An 18,360-nucleotide genomic window follows, 5' to 3' on the forward strand; every position below is an offset into this window, starting at 1 on the left:
TGGCATCATCCTTTTGGAAAGCCTAGAAAAAAAGGACTAGGAATTAGTGCTTCTTATACCCATGTCCCGCCAAAAAGCAGAACAGAATAAAGATGGTCAACGGACACAATCCTAAAATATCTCTTAAATACCTCATAATTTCTAGAGAAGCAGGCTGAGGGATGTGAGGCAGTCAGGGGAAAAGATGTAGAAACGCTTCAAAAATGAAAGCCCTCCCCCAGAATCTCAGAGCCTCACCTTTGCTTTTCCCTGGCTGGAAGGAAAGCTACAGAGGGAATAGAGAATGATGATAATTGCTCAAAGCTAAATACCTCCAGCAATAACAAGGATTTAGCAATGCAGTAAAGAAAATAAATAAGACACCATATCCTGAGGGAGGGAGAGACTTGGAAGGGAAAGAAACACAGAGAGACCCAGTTTTGCCTCCCTCTTCCCACAGATCAAAACGCTGTGGCTAAAATCCCTTGAGTTTCACTTTCTGTGTCTTCCACAGGCTGGGAGCAGAGTCAACACAGCCACTGGGGAGAGGTGGGTGAAGTCAGGCAAGAGAAACATTGGGCCTAAAAGTCTGTTTAAAGTGAAATTCTAGGACTCTGCCTGGAATTAGGGAAATGACCCAAAGCCCAAGAGTGACCTCAGTGATAACCCTAGGAGAAGACTTTTTTTTAAACTAAGTTGCAGAAGAAAAAGCAGAAATTGGTCCGCTAACCATAATGGCCCACATCCCATCTTGTTCTCATTCTCTCCCTCCCTCCCTCCCTCTCTCCCTCTCCCTCTCCCTCTCTCTCTCTCTCCTCAGATTCTGTTGGAACAAATAGCATTGATCATGCTAAACATGAACACATGGGTGGAAGGAGGGAAAAAGTCTTAGCACTTATGCTACATAACTCCTATAAAACACAGAGTTATCATATACAGATTACAAAATAACTGCATTTAAAATATGTAAAGAAATGAAAGCTATAATTTTAAAATGAGCAAAACTTAGGAGACTTCCAAAACTTCCAAAATAATCATGCGGATTTGCAAAAGAACTGAACAGAACCCCTAAATATGAAAAAATATGTAATTATTAAAATTCAGAACTCATCATGGCTGGAAGAGCTAAGAAACACAACTGAAAAGAGAATTAATGAACTGGAAGTAGACAGGAAGAGCTGATCCAGAATGAAGCACAAAGAGATGGAAAATTTGAAACAGTAGGAAGGAAAGAATGATATGGTCTAACATACACCCAAACCAAAGTTCCAAAAGAAGAAACATATACAGAATAGAAAATATTAAAGGTGCTAAGGGCTAAGAATTTTCCAAAAATATTAAAAGATGTGAATCTTCAAATTCAGGAAACACTACAAATCTAAATCAAGATACCTAGAAAGGATACTATGATGTACCCACAGTACATCATAGTAGAACCACAGAACACCAAAGGCGAAGAAAATCTTAAAGAATAGCCAGGTAGAAATGTCAGATCACCTACAAAACAATGCCAATTAAACTGCCTCCAGACTTCCTTTACAGCAACTATAAAATCCAGAAAAGCATAGATTAATAACTTGAAAGTGCTAAGAGATTGTCATTTTTATTAATGCTTCACCACTAAGTGAATCTAAGAACTTTTCAATATAGTCATAAAGACAGAGAAGGGAAGATGGCCCGACAATAACGGCTAAGTTGGAATTTTTTTACTAGCTCATCGAGATTGAGACTTAGATTGGAAAAATAAATATTGAAATAATAGGGCCTCCCTGGTGGCGCAGTGGTTGAGAGTCCGCCTGCCGATGCAGGGGATACGGGTTCGTGCCCCGGTCTGGGAGGATCCCATATGCCGCGGAGCGGCTGGGCCCGTGAGCCATGGCCGCTGGGCCTGCGCATCCGGAGCCTGTGCTCTGCAACGGGAGAGGCCACAGCAGTGAGAGGCCCGCATACCGCAAAAAAAAAAAAAAAAAAAAAAAATTGAAATAATAGGATATGCTATTTCATAACAAAAAAATAAAGTGTTGAAAGAAAATACATCCAGATAAACTATGATCCCATCCAAGAAGGAGTATCAAGCTAAATACAAAGTCAAAGAAATACTGAATCTATGACCCAGAGACCTCACTAAAGGGCTATCCAAAGCATAACACATCAGGGAAAAGGAGATGATCTACAAGGGAAATCTAAGATTCAAGAAAAAATATTAACTAAATAAAGCAATAGTCATGACAGAACATCCAAAGCAGATGTTGGCAAACTATGGATCATGGGTTAAATTCAGCCCACTGCCTGTTTTTGAAAATAAAACTTTATTGTAACACAGCCTCTTGTTTGTTTACATACTGTCTATGACAGTTTCTATGATACAACAGCAGAGTTGAAAAATCGTAACAAAGACCTTACAGCCAGCAAACCTGGCCCTTTATAGAAAAAGGTTGCTGACCCCTGATTTAAAGCATTTGCAAAATAAAACAAAAAAATAATAATTTATAGGTTAAAAGGAAACATCAGCAAAAAATATTGATCTACAATAATATGTAAAACAGGGTAAGTGATTGAATTTAAAGTGTTCTAAGGTCTATTATTATTTGGAGAGAAAAGATATTGGTTAACTTTGGAATTTATGTTTTTTAAGCATATTAAAGTTTTAAGAATAGTGACTGTTTTGGAGTGAAAACTTCCAAAACAGTAGAGGGGGAACATGAAATTTTAAAATACCATCAGTCCAAAACAGACAGAAAAAGAAAATGACAAAGCAGAGAAAAGGCAAATCAAATAGAAACTAGGAGCTACAATGCCAGAAAGAAGTTTAACAGTATCAGTCATAAATGTATAGACTTATGGGAAAAGAAGCTAAAAAAAAAAAAAGAGTGGATATATGTATATGTATAACTGACTCACTTTGCTGTACACCTGAAACTAACACAACATTGCAAATCAACTATACTCCAATAAAATTTTTTTAAATTTTTTTTAAATGTATAGACTAATATTCACCAGTAAATAGAGAATGCCAAACTGAGGTTTTTAGAAAACAAGGATATGCTAGTATACAAAATGAGTATTAAAAACACAGAAGAAAAATTTTTGTGTAGCTTACTGATATCAAATAAACTATACTTTATGGCAAAAGAGCGCCTTTATGAATAAAAAGGGTTGTATCATGGTCAAAGGTTTGCCTCACCAGGAAGATACAGCAGTTCTATATTTGTTCATGATTAATAGCATAGTCTCATTTACAAGATAAAAATTACAGAGCTATAAGACAAATTGTCGAATCCATCAACAGAGTGAGAGAGTAAAATCCATCTTTCCTAGGAATAAATAGACAATCAGTAAGCTATCGAAGGTTTGAACTACACAATTAACGAGCTTGACCTAATGAACATGTGTTTGTGTTCCTGCATCAAACAATTATGGAAATCATATTCTTCCCAAGCTCTCATAAAGCATTTATAAAAATTGACATCATTGCAGGTCAGAGAGTTCTTAAAGCTTTTCATAGAATCGACATCTGATAAATCACATTCAACCACATTGATTAAATTAGAAATCAGCAATAAGATAACTTTAAATCCAATGCATTTGGACACTTCAGAAGCACACTTTAAAAATATATTTTTTTTATTGTGGATGGTTCCAAACATACATATAATCAATCCTATGCTTGTATCAACACTCAAGCACACACACACACACATTTTAAAATAACTCACGGGTCAAAGAAGAAATCATCATGGGAATATTTAAATACTTGAGACTGAACCATAATAAAGTCTTCTACATCAAAATTGTTGTCATGCACTAAAGCAATCCTCATAAGTTTAATTTATAATCTTAACTGCTTATATTAGAAAAAACAAAGGCTAAAAATTAGTGATCAAAGCATCTAATTTAAGAAGTTAGTAACAGAACACAGAATAAACTCAAGGAAAGTAGGAAGAAAATAATAAAAATACAGGCTAAAACTAATGAAGTCTAAAATAAAGATAAAATACAAAGGATCATTAAAGATGAAAGTAGGTTCTTTGAAAAGACTTAAAAAGTAAATCTTTCACTGAAAGTACTTAAGAAAAAGAGAAAGCAGTCACAATATCATGATTGAAAAGGCATAACTCAAAGAAAACTGATTAAAACAAAGACAATAAGAGACATGCTATACATAAGAGAACACTATAAACACCCTGATACTGACAAATTTGAAAACAGAATAAATTGACATTGTCTTGAGGCATAAAGTGTATGGAAGTCACTCAGGAAGAAATAGAAGACCTGAGTGCTCCTCAAACATCTAAAGACGTTGAATCAGTATCTTATCTGATAACAAAGAACAAACTCATAGAAATACCCCCTGAATAAGTAGGCTTTCAGTTTTATGGTGTTTTTTTCTACTTTAGAGTTACTTACACTAAGGTTATTCATATCACATAAAGCCATGGTCTTTGGCTACTAACTGTTATAACTGCTTGGAGATTCAGGGAAAACTATATAACCAAATACTTCAAACATTCAGAAAATAGGTCATAGAACTAAACTTAACATGTAAGTTCTCCAAAACCACAGAGCAAGGCATTGATGTATAAGGAGCTTCAAACAAATTATGAAAGTTTAGTTTCACATTAAAGAATAGGTGAAGGGGATTTAAGAGGTATAAACTTTTAGCTCTAAGACGAATAAGTCACAGAGATGTAATGTACACATAGGGAATATAGTTAATAATATTGTAACTACTTTGTATGGTGATGGATGGTAGCTGGTCTTATTGCAGTGATCATCTCATTATGTATAAAAATATTGGATCACTATGTTGTGCACGAGAAACTAATATAATATTGTATGTTAATGACAACTCAATTTTTAAAAAAAAGACAGGTATCCAAAGGTGATCTGTCAAGTCACCCAGATTAGGAATTAAGACATTCCATCCACTGAGTTTTCCCTTGAAATCCTGAAGTGGATCTAAAAAGTGCCTGTAAGTTTTCCAGAGCAGATGTGTAGTAATATGTCCAAGGCTGCTGTGTTTACAGTTCTCTGAACTGCAGACTTCAGCCCTCCTCAGGTTAAATTTCCCCTGGACTGTTTCCCAGGGCTCTCATGGTGAACTGCAGTTCCCGCCTCACTGTCCCTTCCCTCAGCTGTTTGCTTTTTTCCTAGGAAACCTGGAAGAGTCAAGAACAGGTGGCTTTGGACTGTCAGAACTGAAACTCACTTGTAGCCTTGCAGTGGAAAGGGAGCAGGAAGCACACACACGATAGCTCTTCTGTCGCAAAGAGCAGGAAAGAACACTCCCCCACTTATCCAAAAGCATCTCTAGGTGCTGCTTCATCCTGTTAGATCTCGTAATCAAGGTGGGCAAGACACAGAGAGAAGGAAGGGAAGCAACACAGCCATGGATTTTTCCCACCTGACTCCACCCCATCCACATTTAGCACAAGCTTGTTACCATCATTTGCTTCTCCAGTGAATGCAATTAAACACACCTCCATGTCTGATCCCCTGGGAACCTGAAATGTTGCTTACAAATTACCTGCCTTCCTCAGCCATTACCGTGCCTGTGTAAGCCAGCATTGCACTAACAACCAGAAGGGAACTGCAGAAAAAGCGCGGCTTGGAAGGGAGATGAACCTGAGTTTATATCCATCGTCGTGGTGGTTTCACACCTCACAAATTAGGACGTGCTTCAGCAAAATTTAATTTTAACATACTGTTACCAAAGCTTTAATTAAAAACCCCATTCCCTTTGGACTTGCTATTTGTCCTGGATTCGGTTACGCCCTATCCCAGATCCATATAACTGCCCTGCTTTCTGGCTGAGGTGGCCCCAGAGCAAGGTCTCTGCTACTGCTGTCACTGCCACTACAGACCCAGTGCCCACAGTGACAGCTACTACTGGTCCCTGATGTCACCAGTGAGCCTGCCCAGATGGCGTCTTGCCTCACACCTGTGCCATGCACCTCTGCGTCCCAGCCACCACTCTGGGGCTTTCACAGAGTTCCTAAGGTACACAATGCCTCAGGACCCACCAGGCACTCACGCTTAACCTGGAAATGCAGGGCAAACTTTGAACAATGGGAGATGGATGTCAATATATAAATCCACACCCCCTTTCCCTCTCTGAAACACAGCCTCTCTGAAGATTACTTGAGTGATGGAAACGTCACCTTGTGATGAAGCTGTAATCAGCTGGAAACACTCCCTCATATTTGCTCCCCAGCTTTCAGCCTCACTCCTGCCACCCTGGGACCCCACTCCCCCAATAAAGTGTTCAGTCTTAAGCCCTTAAGCCTCAGGTTCTGTTTTGCAGGGAACCTGGAATGAGACACCATTCTTTAAAAATGGGTTTCATCCTTTTCTCTCTGTGCTGCCTCCTTAGTAGGAACTGGACTCCTACTTATGGGCCATGAGCTCAAGCCAAAGCGGATCACTCACACACGCTCCAGCCTGCCCCTTGCCCAGTTCCCACCCCACATTAAATCCATCACAGAACTAGCAGGAGATCATGTACAAAACAAAGGTTCAGATTCAACTTTCAAAAAGAAACTTTCTGTTGAAGTGTTCCATAGCCATATATATATATTTTTTTACAGCTATATTTTTTTATGTAGCCAGAAAGCGAACACTGAAGAATCCTTCTTTCAAACAAACATTGGTTCAATAAAATATGAGGCAAAAAAGAGGGAAGAGCATTATTCTTCAAGACCGACTGTCATCACAAATTAAAGCATTTTAACATTCAAATATAATAGCTTATTTTTAGGCAGTTGGGTGGCTTCCTTAAATTTTATTGACAAGAAAAAAAATTAATTTTAAAAATCAGAATGTTTAAAAGTAATGTATCTAATCACGCACGAGTGATGGAATGAGGAGACGTAACAGAAAATTTTCATTTTGCTAGTCCATTAGGTATTATGTTACATTTCATGTTTCTGAATCACTAGATTTCAAAAAAAAGTAAACAATATTACTGTTACAATTTGCTTTGCTATTGTGTGTTAAAAATGAAACATTTTTACATGAACTATTCATTTTCATTTTTTTTTAATTCTTAGGATTTTAATTAGTGGAAAGAATGACAGGAGGATTCCACGTGGCCCGGTGGCTATTCTCTGCTATATCAAATTCTACCCCTTCATGACTGGGAGCCAGAAAACCTTGAAATGCCTGGTGGTTCTTTGATAAACCACATCTTGAGATGTGAGTTTTTCTATCAGAGCATTCCAGCCTTTTCAAAAACCTGTTATCTTCTTTCAGGGATGCTAACTATACAGCACAAATATCAGTACTAAAGTGAAATTTCAAAAGAACCACATGCTTTACAGAAGCAAATGTATTCACTCATTGGCTATTTATCCCAGTGACACACCTGTCTCAGCCACAATTCAAGACTTTGCAAACAGATTTCGTTTGGCGTGTCAGGACTCACAAAGATAACCTGAAAGATTACAACTCAATGAATGTGCTGCCTCTTATTAGATTCTGAATAAGCAGGTAGATATAGATCCTTCATTCATTCAAAGGGACAAACAAACACGTTTATTTAGCACTGCTGTCAGGCACTGGGCTCACCATTTTGCATACATTATCTCCTCTGATAATGTGATAGTTAGAACAACATTAGCTGCTGTAACAAATAAGACCCCAAATCTCAGTGGATTATCTCACTCTCTGCAGTGTCATCCACTGGCAGGCAAGGATCGAAGAAGTGACAAAGGCACACCCATTTCCTAATCACTTGTGGTCACGTGGTGAGACCAGAGGAGAGTCCTCACCTAGATGGGAGCAGCTTGACTACATTAAATGTAGTCACTGGCTGAACAACCCATTATCAGAGAGAATCTACACTGCACAAAAGGGAGCACACTTTTGGAGGGTTAACTAACCATCTCCCTCCTTCTCCCCTCCCTCTCTCCCTTTATCCCTCCTCACCTCCCTCCTTTTCTCTTTCCTCTCCCCACCACACACACACACACAGCTGTGCACACACAAACCCTATGAAGTAGGCATAGGTTTTCCATTTGACTAATAATGAAGTCGGCTAAGAGAGGTTTTGCAAATTTCCTGAGGTGTAATAATAACCCAGGTCTATAAGGCTCTAAAACCCTGGGTCTTTCCCATATATCATGTGACATATAACAAGTATTTGTACAGCTCTTTCAATATACAAAGCACTTGGGGCTTATTGGGAACTGGTGTGTGAAGTGGCATGCCCTTTCTCAGTTCATATCAATAACGTATTTCTCACAATTTTATTCAATCAATGTTGAATGAATTAGTGGGTACCCCAGGGGACTTTGAGCAATGATATATTTATTTATTTATGAAGGGTCTTTTTTCAAGTTCATTTTAGAGAATAACATAATATTTTCAGAGCATAATAGTTTTTAACATGGCAAAAAATTTTTATAAGATATATAAGTTTGACTGTAATTTCAATGGAAGGCTTATATTCACAATTTTTTTAAACAACTTTGATTTGGTTTGTGGTTCACTAAAAATAAAAGTGATACTTAGAACCAGTTCTGCCTGGGTTCAGTAAATTAATGTGGTAAGTTCTGGTTTATAGTTAAGTTGAATTCTGGTTCCTAGTAAAAACAGAGCCTTATTTCAAGTAAAATAGCTTGTTATGTGTTTTTTTAAAGCCTTTTCTTATAGAGTTATTTACTCCTTCTTTGAGGCAATAAATCTTGGATAAGATGAATATCCCTTCTACTTTCCTGTCATGTGCCCCCCTCCACCCACCCCCTGTCCACCAATTCATTTCATTTCTATTTCTATTTCGCTTTCTATGGTTTATTATATTGACTGCTCAGGTAACTAAAATGATGTTTCTGAGTTCAAGTTTCCAGTGAACCTCAACTGGAAAATAAGCATGAGGGGTGTTCCAGTGATCTATCTTTGTATAACAAACCAACCTACAACTTAGTGACACAAAATAACCATTTTTGTTATGCTCAAAGCTTCTTTAGACCTGAGATTTGAGAAGGACCCTGCAGGGACAACTGGCAGGCAGGGTAGCTGGAGACGGGAACCATCTGAAGGTGCCTTCACTCACATGTCTGGTGACTGATGCTGACCAGAACCTCAGATGAATCTGTTGGCTGGGACATCTATATCTACATCTACCTGTGGCCTCCCCATGTGGCCTTGGCTTCCTCATACTGTGGTAGCTGGGTTCCAAGACCAAGCATCCCAAGAGAACAAGACAGAAGCATGTAACATGAGAAATCACATGGCATCATTTCCACCTTTGCTCTATTGTTGAGGCAATCACAAAGGTCTGCCCAGGTTCAAGGGTCAGAGGACATGGAGCCCATCACTCCACAAGAGGGTTGTCAAGGTCATATGGTAAGAGAATGTGGGATGGGAGATATTATTGTGACTATCTTTGGAAACTATAATCAGCCACAGGAGACATACCCAATAAAGTGGCAGATGCCTGTCCACTCTTTCTCACAGGCTGCTGCTGCTCACAGAGTCACTGCGCATGTGGCCAGAGAGAATCAATGGAGGCCTGACCATACTGTAATGCTTATTGGACTTTTAGAAAGGCTTGGAATTAACAAAGGGGAATGACAGTAAAAAGAACTTAATTCTCTAGACTAGATGTAGCTATTGTCAGATGCAAAGACCTGGCCCCTGCACAGCAGGCCTCTTGGTCCCAAGCTCCTGGAATGCTGCCAGGTTGTAAGAGTCAGCTTCCCTCCCTACAGGATCAGTGCCCAGGTATGTGTCTCCTCTACCCAAGGTCCAGAACACAGTTCTCCAAGGCTCAAATAAAGTCTGCGGTCATCCTCTTAAACCTGCCCTCCTCTCTCTAGGCTAATTGATAATGCAAGCATACATCCCTTCAAACGTATGACCTTGCCCTCAGCTCAATGTTAGCTTATTTCCCAGAACACCACGCATTTAGTGCTGAATTCACCAGGGGTGGGGCCTCCAGTGAACAGTCCAGGCTGGGTTTTGGCCATTCTATTCAGGGCTCTTTGTGTTTTGCTGCAGCAAGGTGAGATTGTGCCTTCCTGTAACTTCTGCGTTTAGCTCCCTATTTCCTGTGAGCAAATGCATGAAAATACATGCACACACAGCTTGCAAATACATAATCACATTTGATACTCAGAATTACCTGTTGGTATAGATATTAATATTCCCATTTTGCATTCAAGGAAACTAAGACTTAGCAGAAGGGCATGCTCAAGTGTCTTAAACTAGGATTAATAAGTCAACCTCCAACTCCCAGTTGTTCTTTCCTTTGGACCACACTGGCTGTGCAGATTCAGAAATTCTAATTTTGAGTCTCATGCACACGAGTCAATATTTCCCACCTGATATTAACTCATTCATCATTTCCTTTACAGGAGCCTTTGCCACGGGCTGTAGGTAGCTCCCCATCGCTCTTCTCCCTCCTCCTTGCCCACCCCTCTCTTTGAGGCTATCAATTTATTTTCCATCATTATCCTTTTGGTTTGGATCTGCACCAGTTTTCTCTAAGTGATAGAACACCTTGTATCCCAAAGAGAAATGCTGCTACTCTGCAAAGCAAGCCTTTGAGTCTCTTTTTAAAGAGAGTTCCTACAGTGTGGCAGATTTTAATGACCCCCATCTCTCATGCCTGCATTGGGTCACCTGAGCCACACTGCTCAAAATGATCTAACCACCTCGTATGCCAGCCGAGGCAGACTCAGCCTCGCCACGGGGCACCCAGCCTAATTCATTATACCACTCAAAGCCATAAATCACAGGATTCTCCCCCTACCCTCCTTTCCCTCCCACCAAAAGGAGAGCTCACATGAAATCTATTTACATGGGATGATTATTCAATTAATTTTTTCATTACACTTGCCAGGAAGCATTGCCAGGATTTCTAAAACTGCCCTGTGTGTTTGCATTAATGATGACGGTGGTTTGTGCTACTTAATTTAGCAATCATGGCCCATTTGGAGGTCATGCCCAGCCATATGCAGACTGGAGATGGTAGAGGGGCAGCTTCCTGATCAGGAACACGTGAGCGCCTGACACGTGTCTAGGATAAGCACAGAGATATTAATATCTCTACTTGCTGTCCCCACAGCCATCCCCACTGTGGTAGCCTTAGCACAGGCTTAGGGCCCTCATCCTCAACAGCCCAGGTGAAACAAGACCCCTTGGTTGCTCTCCCTGTCTCTTTGACCCCTTCCAATCCACCCCCCATAAAGGTTGCCATAGTGATCTTCCTAAAGTGTAAATCTGATCTTTTTGCCCCTCACGTCAGTGGTGCCCAGTGGCCCAAGGAAGAAGGTACAAGCTCCCATCTTGCTTTGCGTGCAACACCCTTTGCATGACCTGGCCAGCCTCAGCTCTCTCTACCTGCTCCTGCGCCCCAAGAGGAGACCCATGCTCCAGCCACATAAATACCTCCAAGCTACTCACAATTCCTCAGCCAAACAAGCTCTCCCTGGCACCCAGGCTACTTCTGCCTGAAGTGCTTTTTACTCCCTTATCCACCTGGCAAATTTGCACCAACTATTCAATACCCGGCTCAAAAGTCCCCTCTCTTGGGAAGTTTTTACGGCTCTCACAAGGCACTAGCAATCTTTCTGGGGTCTCCATAGCGCACTGTAAATGCTTTACTCACAGCCCATACCTCGTATTTTAATTCTCTGTTTTTCTGTGAGTGAGTCAGATCAGTGTCCTGGTCATTCTTTCTTGTATCCCTAATATGGGGACACTCAAATGAAAACTTTTTTAAAAAGACAGATTATTTGGAATTTACCTAGACCTATTGAGAAGCCCCAGAATTGGTATGTTTTTTTCTACTGAAGTATAGTTGATTTACAATGTTGTGTTAGTTTCTGGTGTACAGCAAAGTGATTCAGTTATATATATATTTTTCTTTTTCATATTCTTTTCCATTATGGTTTATTACAGGATACTGAATATAGTTCCCTGTGCTATACAGTAGGACCTTGTTGTTTATCTATTTTATACATAGTAATTTGCATCTGCTAATCCCTCTCCTAATTTATCCCTCCCCACCTCTTTCCCCCTTTGGTAATCATAAGTTTGTTTTCTATGTCTGTGAGTCTGTTCCTGTATTACAAATAAGTTCATCTGTATATTTTAGATTCCACATATAAGTGATATCATATGGTATTTGTCTTTGTCTGACTTACTTCACTTAGTATGATAATTTCTCGGTTCATCCATGTTGCTGCAAATGGCATTATTTCATTCTTTTTTATAGCTGAGTAATATAGCATTGGTATTTTTAACAGTTTCCAGAGTTGTTTCTTTTGCTGCCAACCCGGCCAGGTCCATAGACCCTGAGTTGGGGACCTACCACCCCGGCATGTGGCCTGCCTCAGAGCAGGGGCTTAATGATTATTTTGTAACAAGTGGAGGAATGCATGGCTATTGGGTAGACAGGATCACAGAGTAGGGTTGTGTTGATAAAGGCAACAGGGCAGCAACTGCTCTTTCCTCACCATTATAGGCCAACACTGAACTAAAAGGGATCCTAGCTCTGTGAGCCTGTTAGAAAAGAAATGAATGAAACATCAATTTGGGTCTCACATAAATTTGGGTCTCAGGCTTGCAGCCTGACTCCTAGGCTCCAAGCACAGTGTATACCTGCTGCCTAGCATCTACCCTTTCCCATCAGATCTGGGTGCCAATGAAAAGAAGGATGGGCGGGCAATACCTGTGCAGACCTGGTCCTCAGCTGACATAGTGGTAGGAGTTGCTACAGATGCTAAGGATGCTCTGAAAATCCAGCCCTCTCTCCAGTGGCCAGGCACTGGGAGAGCCTTAAGGATCCACTGGCCCCCACAGGCTGTGAACCAGAGTCGTAAAGTCACCTCCTGTCCTATTGTTGCTGAAGCCAAGCCCTTGGATTTCTTCTTCCTCCTTTCTGGAGGGCCAACATCTCAGGGGGGATCGTCTGTGGCTCCCAAATTGACTTCCCCTCCTGGTTTTACTTAGAGAACGCAGGTTCATTCTCAAGCATTGGTACATAATATAGATCATATTGAGAATATAGATCCTATTTAGCTGATCAGGCCTTCATCATCAGTCCATCAAAATCTTCACTGGCTACAAACCTTTCCCTGTGAGGACCAGGGAATGGAGGGGGAATGTCTCTCGTTGTGGCTAAGTTCACATCCGAACCTGCCAGTTCTTTTTTTTTTTTTTTTTTTTTTTTTTGCTGTACGCGGGCCTCTCACTGTTGTGGCCTCTCCCGTTGCGGAGCACAGGCTCCGGACGTGCAGGCTCAGCGGCCATGGCTCACGGGCCCAGCCGCTCCGCGGCATGTGGGATCTTCCCAAACCGGGGCACGAACCCGCGTCCCCTGCATCTGCAGGCGGACTCTCAACCACTGCACCACCAGGGAAGCCCAGAACCTGCCAGTTCTTTTGCACAAAGGACTGGCCCTCCCTACCATGCAGGGCTGGAGCAATCTCTGTGCACTGTTGATCTGAGGTACACAGAATTAGATGCCTGCCTGAAGCCCCCTCTTGGCCGCCTTCCATGTCCTGAAATGCTCACCCCAGATTCCACCTAGGGGCCTCCTGACATGGACATATATCTTCCCAGGAGTAACCAACATGCAGGGCTTTTAGGGACTGGACTCTCAGGTAAGTCCTCACTAGCCATTGTACTCCAGCTGAGAAAAAACTAAGAAAACCTAGAAAAATCTAGAAAAACCCAGAAAATGAGAAAATAGGGAAAGAAATGAACATTTATTGAACTTCTACTATGTGCCTGGGATTAAATATTCCATTTAATGCCCACAACCCCCTTATAACACAAGTATTATTCTGCTCATTTACAGATGAGGAAACTGCGGCTTATGTGGATTGGGTTACTTGTCTAATTTTGTACGGGAGTCAAGATCATGGCTATCTGACTCTAAAGCCTTTAATTATTTCATTATCCAATCCTTTCTCCAAGTGGGACCTTCCAGCAGAGCTTGAAGTAAAAGGCTTGAGTCTTGTCTACATACTGTGCATTTTAATTTGGGAAAAACCTGTAAAGAAAGAGGCGGTGCTTGGAGCACACATTACCAATGTTCGGGCAGCATAATACCTCAGGGGTCCTAGAAAAGTGGGCAGTAGAGGGGGTCGAGGGCCAAAGACCCCTGTGAGCTGCTGAGCTGGGGAAGCTCACTCTCCCTGGTCTTCTACGGGGTAGGGAGGCAATTGGCCCACCCATATTTCTCTGGTTGGGAGGAGGGTTGAAAAGAGCCAGCTATGAAAGTTCAAAATTAGACCCACACATTTATTAAGGGGACAGGAGCAGGGGAAACAGGGAGAAAATTCCAAAGAATAGTAAGACAGTTTGTCTTCGAGGAAATGGGGAGACAGCAGACTCACAAACATGTAATTCCAGTACGCCTAAGAGTATTGCTGCATTCTCATCACTAGCAATGTGCTTAAAAGATGGGGCGAGTCCACAAGGGGCAATTAGTTCTAGTGGACAAAAGAGGTAGACGGAAAGCTGACACTTGAAGGGTGAGGACAAAATTTCATCCCTGTGGCCTCAGCCTGTGTGAGAGCAACTGGAAGTGGATGGGCCTCCAGAGCTGGCAGTTCCCTCCTAACCACAGAAAGGTAGCAAGTGATTATTTTGTGTCGCCAGGCAGGAGATTTATTTAACTTCTTTTTGGTGGAGACCTATAAATGTTATCATAGCCCCTGCTGTCAAGTTTTGCAGTCCCTTTTAAAAACTCAGGCTCTTAATTCACTTCATGGCCTCCCAGGAAGCGTGAAATCCTCCACAGATGGACGATGCAGGGTGAGGAAGGAGGTGGCGCTTGCAGCCATGTTTCCCGAGGGGCTTTCTTGGTGCTCCCTTCCTGGCCCTCCCTCTCTTCCCCTCCCCTCTCCTCTCCTGGAAGTCCAGCTGGCAAAGCCCGTGGTAGAAGACACATGAGAACTTTGGGATGCATAGGATGGTTTAATGGAAGTCCTTCCGATTTTCTCCTGTCAGACTTCACAGCATTTGTACCACCAGCCTCCCCTCAGCCTCCTTGGAAAGACTGCCATCAGCAGCCATCTTAGTTCCCTTCTTGGGATTAGCAGTAAATCCCATCATTGGGCCTTTTGAGCAGACTTTTGACTGCCTTTGGGCCTTTGTACTACACACTGAGTCAAGAATGTAAATACTCATCTTTAAGCTACTCAATCACTATAGTTCCTTTCCAATTATCTAACTAAACACAGGTTAACCTACAACTTGAGCTCACTGGTCTTCATCTGAAACAGAGTCAGGAGAGTCTGTGAAATGTTTGTTGATACTGTGAGAAAGGCCATATGACCTTCTGGCTGCGTCACTGAAGAAGAAGGGGAGCCTAGAGGGTTTTGTTTCCTTTGTATTCTTATTAAAATGAATATGTGGGGGTTTTGGGGAAAACTTGAAATATTCCAGAAAGTATTGAAAATAAAATTTTTTTAAACCCTCATAATCCCACAATTCAGAGATAATCATTGTTAACATTATGGTACATTTCTTTACACACACACACGCGCACATGCACACACACACACATAATTTGCAATTTATGACTTTTCCTGCTACTTTATCAACTAGTTTTCATAGGCAGCCAATCAGTTAGTAGTCTTTTGGTTGTGACAGAAAAATATAACTCGAAGTGCCTGAAGCAGAAAAGGGGATTTACTGGCTGACACAGATGAGAGTTCAGGGATAAGCATGTATCAGACATGGTAGAATCTGGAGTTTCAAGCCATGTCCCTAAGGCCTGACCTCTTGTCACCGCTGCTCTGCTTTCCTGTGTGGTCTCCACCTCAGATTGGCTTCCTTCTCAGGTTGGCAGAATGGCAGTTCACGGTTCTGGGATTCTCCTCACAGCTTCATAGCAAGTTCTAACAGAAGTCTCATATCATTACCTCTGAATTTGTCCCCTGCTCATCTCTGAGCCAGTCCCTGTGTCCAGGATGATACACTTCTCTGATTGGCCAGGACTGTTTCACATGGCCACTCTTGGAGCCAATAAGAACAGTCTCTGCCTCCCATCTTAATGCACTGAGAAGGCAGAAATGGTTTCCTGCAAAGAATTTGGGCATTATCCCCAATGTCACAATATTCTGGTGGAACTAGTGTCAGTGACACTGTCCACTGCTGTTGTTGCAGCTCCCATGTATTTTAAGGATTCCTGCTGCCCTCTGGCTAGTATCTCCATTGGTACCAATGCTGAAATGAGTAAGAGGGGGAAAACACATCATGCGACCTTCCATTTTTAGGTAAATTTTATTTTTTTATTTTTTCATATGCTTCAGTGGCTATTTGTGGTAGAAGACCTACAAAGTAGTAGCTGCTCCTCTTACTTTTAGCCCCAAATCCCAAAAGACAGGCTAAATATTCTGCTTATTCTACGGGCTCTATGATAATTTATGAGGTCCATACCCTGAACCCACCTACTGACATAGCTATGGGCTCCTATAAGGAGTCTTGGCCCAGGATAGTCCCTGGTTGGTCACTGCATAATTCTTCCTTTATTGTTTTCCTTCATGTACCTTTTAGTGGGAGCCCAGAGAAGTCTGTAGAATAAGATGCTTGAGTCTCTGGGGTTTGGAAGGCTAAGCACATTAGATTTTTAAATTTACAGGTTTAAGGCATGTGAGTGCTACTGCCATATAGAACATGGGAGGGCTCCCATCACAACCATCAGAGGAAAAGTAAAGGACATTAGGGAACAAAAACAACCATGTGTACAACAAGCACTTTCCCAAGTCCATAAACATCCTTTGAAAATATGATTTTAATGGTTGCATAAAACTCTATTGTATGAATGTACTGTATTAACCAATCATTGTTGGATGCTTTCTAATTTTGTGTCTGTTTTGCACCGTTCTAATGTAATGCTATAAGGAATATCCTCGCATGTAAATCTTCAACTGCTTCTTTAATTATTTCCTCAGGATAAATTTCTAGAAATGGAATTTCTGGATCACAGGCTTTTTACGTTGGACTTCCAGAAAAGTATTCAGTTATAAGACCACCCACTGGATGTGACCTGGGTCTGTTCTGACCCTGACCATGCTGTTAACATGAGAAAAAGAATATTGGGATTGAGGAGGAATGATAAAGCAGATGGCAGCCTGAAAGTGATTTCTTAGGAGAGCCTTAGGAAAGGTAAAGTTGAATCAAAATTAAAAAGTGGAGCAAAAGGTTATCTTCCTTGGCGTATGTATGGAATGGAGCCATGAAAAGTGTCCTTCTGGAATCCATTTTGACATAAAGGTCACCCTGAACAGTATAATATTGATAGACCCCTGGGTCTTGGGAGGTGGGCTAGGAAAATTATTTTTTCAGCCATTCAGTTTTTGTTAAAGTCAACTAAATATGTTAAATAAAACCTACTTTTCTTATTTAACCATTCAAGCTACATAGAGACAAAAGTGAATCTAGTCACTCATTCGTTCATTCATTCAACAAACATTTCACAAGATGTTTATTTGCAAAACATTATTCTAGGTATTTGAGGCTACAGAATTTGAAATGAAGAAAATATATCTCTCTAAGAGCTAAGCGAAACCTTCCACACATTAAAGAAATAAATCTGAAATATGTGCATTACTCTTACTGAAATAGAATGGTTCCTAGGTGAGAGTAAGACCTGGTGGTGAGTTAACTGATTTTATTAACTTATCCAGAGATAGAATGTATCAGACAGAAGAGAGAGGTTATCAGAGAACACAGAAGAGGGAAAATGAGAGAGATCCATTTTGGCAATGCCCATCAAAGCTCTCTTCCAGTAGTCTAGGAAGCCCACAGGAACACATGATTTGTTTGATTTCTCTGTGGACATAGATACATCAGACCATCAGAGCCTGATGATATTAAACATTCAAATCCACCACCAAGGTCCCTTGCTCTGATCTCTTATAATCCATGCAAACTTCTGACAATTTGACTTTATATGTAGTTTTCCAAGATGGAGAAAATGTGCAGATCAGGCTAATGTGAATGCCTGCTCCTCCTGTACATTGTATTTCCCATTGTAAATCAGTGAATTGACATTTTTAAATTAAATTTATTTATTTTACTTATCTATTTTTGGCTGCATTCAGTCTTCATTGCTGCACGCAGGCTTTCTCTAATTGCGGCAGGCGGGGGGCTACTCTTTGTTGCAGTGCGCAGGCTTCTCATTGCAGCGGCTTCTCTTGTTGCAGAGCACAGGCTCTAGGCGTGCGGGCTTCAGTAGTTGTGGCACGTGGGCTCAGTAGTTGTGGCTCGCGGGCTCTAGAGCGCAGGCTCAGTAGTTGTGTCGCATGGACTTAGTTGCTCTGTGGCATGTGGGCTCTTCCCAGACCAGGGCTCGAACCCGTGTCCCGTGCATTGGCAGGCGGATTCTTAACCTCTGTGCCACCAGGGAAGCCCCATGAA

This window comes from Mesoplodon mirus (genome assembly GCF_964341445.2).
Source record: "Mesoplodon mirus genome assembly, chromosome: 15".
NCBI classification, from domain to species: domain Eukaryota; kingdom Metazoa; phylum Chordata; class Mammalia; order Artiodactyla; family Ziphiidae; genus Mesoplodon; species Mesoplodon mirus.